Here is a 2500-nt window from a genome sequence, read left to right as displayed (position 1 = left end):
CCCCCGGACATCCCGGTGAGCAAAGTGTTCAATATTCGATTTGTATCATGTTTTTTCATTCCTCCCTCACCCTTCGTTGAAGATCTTTCCCTGGAGTGCTGGCTGAAGTGAAGTTAAACGTGACGTTGACGTTTGACGTTCGCGTTTGATCGCGTTACGTTCGCGCTGTCAACTGTCATTGCGTCAAGTGCACTATCGGCTAGCGGCGGTTGTTGGCGAAGACGTAAAGGATACGCAAGCAAACACAGTTTGAAGAGCCCCGACGAACAGACGGGGTGACCTGTTGTCATGTTGGCTAAATCGTCGTTTTACGAAACTTTGACATTCGCACGTAGGACGCACTACTAGCGGAATAGAAATGAGATGAGATTGAAATTGTATCTACGCTACGCGGCGGAACGACGTTGATCCGCGTGAAAGAAGAAGGAGAAGGAGGAGGAGGAGGAGGAGGAGGAGGAAGAGGAGGAGGAGGAGGAGGAGGAGGAGGAGGAGGAGGAGGAGGAGGAGGAGAAGGAGGAGGAGGAGAAGAGCTTGCGATGAGTTCAGCAAAGGTTCGACTTTTGTCATGGTGCCGTTGACCGCTGAGTAGTGCAAGGATGCCTTCTATCTGATAGAGTGATAAGCCTATCGTCCCCGTATCGCATCCGTGTCGGGCGTGATCATCGCGCGCCACACTAGCCCTGCGACCCAGCGAAAGGATCCACGAAGGGAATTTCAGCATGGATTTCCGGCTGTGAGTGACAGTCGGATCTCGATCCCGATAGAACTTACCTCCCGCTGGACTCGCAATGTCATGCCGTTTACCTGTCATTCTGTGCTGGTGCGGATAAAGTTCTGTCGTGGTGCCATCCTGTCAATGTCAGGATCGCGCACTGTGTGCCGGTCATCCGGAACGGAGGAGATTATCAGCGGCCCAGAATGAGCATTGTCATCTTTGGTGGACGGACAACACAGTGCGCCAGTCTTGCCATTTATCAATGCCACACAAATCGCCACACTGTGCAGCCCAGGGGTCAAGGGACGAGTATACGGAAGCCAATGCTTTTCACCATGTACATAGCACTTTTCTCATTTTATTTCACTTCTCTGATTCTCTGCATTCCACTCAGCAACATACGAGCGACCCCACAATGAAGGCCTACCGGCCAAGCCTATTTCCATTTTTGGGTGAAATGACTAGCTTGGTTGCTGTTGAGAATTGGAGTTTGTCGTCTCCGCCATCGGCATTGATGTATTGGAACGGTTTCGAACGATTTCTTCTTCACGGCGGAGAAGTGGGATGAGGAGGGGGGGGCATGTCTGTTTAACAGTTTCTTGGTTTCAATATGCAGTATGTACAGCTAGCATCGATGACAACATTGGTGGAACCGTCATTCCACCTTGGGGTCGATCATATAATCATCATTAGGAGAATTCCATCCATTTCCTTTCAAAGCCTTTGAAGCTTTTCAAATTTGATTTTTTTTTTGGTTTTGCTAATACTATTTCACCTTTCTGCCTCATTCTTCGTATTATAATTACTTTTCACTTACTCACTCGACTGTTTCATGATTTTTGTTGGTTTATTGATCGGGTTGATAGCATCGATTTAAGAATTTATCCTATATGTTATTAAACCTATACCTTTTTAAAACTAACGACTGATCTGACGCTCTTAAACTTCAAGGATGTCCTGATGGCTGGCAAAGCACGGGGTGCTAACAATGACCGGGGAAAGGGAAAATACTGTACAATTGAAGTTCAAACCAACGAAAGATTAAACACTCCTACAACTCACAGAACGTGTCATCCACGGCGGTTTTTGACTTTCAATTTGTTGCTCAATGAAGCGTTTCAAATATTGAAACCGATATTGAGTTTCCGAGAGACGAGAAATCAGACATATAAATCCATAGCACTCCCGTTCTTCGCTTCGTTTGCGATCTCAATTTTCACATTCTCGTAGCTTGCAACAGGTGATACGTTGAAGAGAGGCTTGCACACAATCAAACAATATCCAACCATGCACCAGAAATAGCTGCACCACGCACGATGTACGGGCTCAGCAAGGGGTGAATGGTTGGCGAAAGAAAATGATTAAAACCATCACATGCTGGTAAAAGGCGCGATAAAAAATTAAACAACAAAATGTTTTACAAATTGTTCGAGACCGTTACCACCACGGGGTGTTCGCCAACAGGAAAGGCAAGGATTAACTGGAGCAAAAAAGGTATTTTGTGGGAAGGTCAGAGAGAGAAAGAGAGAGAGAGAAAGAGAGAGAGAGAACGAGAATGAACTGGAGCGGGTAGGTCAAAAGCGGCGTATCTACAAGTAGTCGAGTGAAAGTAACTAACCAAATAGACCACGAACCACGACTCGAGGGGTGGGTAGAAGTGCACACCAGAAAAAAAAATAAAACACCCGGAGAACAGCCCTCCATCTCTATCCTTCCTTCAACGCCCAATCGGGAGGGTATCATTAATTTTCATAATTAATTACTTGCCCTTCGAATTAAAATTCA

The sequence above is a fragment of the Anopheles darlingi genome, chromosome 2 (assembly GCF_943734745.1).
Source record: "Anopheles darlingi chromosome 2, idAnoDarlMG_H_01, whole genome shotgun sequence".
Lineage (NCBI taxonomy): Eukaryota > Metazoa > Arthropoda > Insecta > Diptera > Culicidae > Anopheles > Anopheles darlingi.
The sequence above is the reverse complement of the archived record's forward strand: the minus strand, read 5'-3'. Positions refer to the sequence as shown.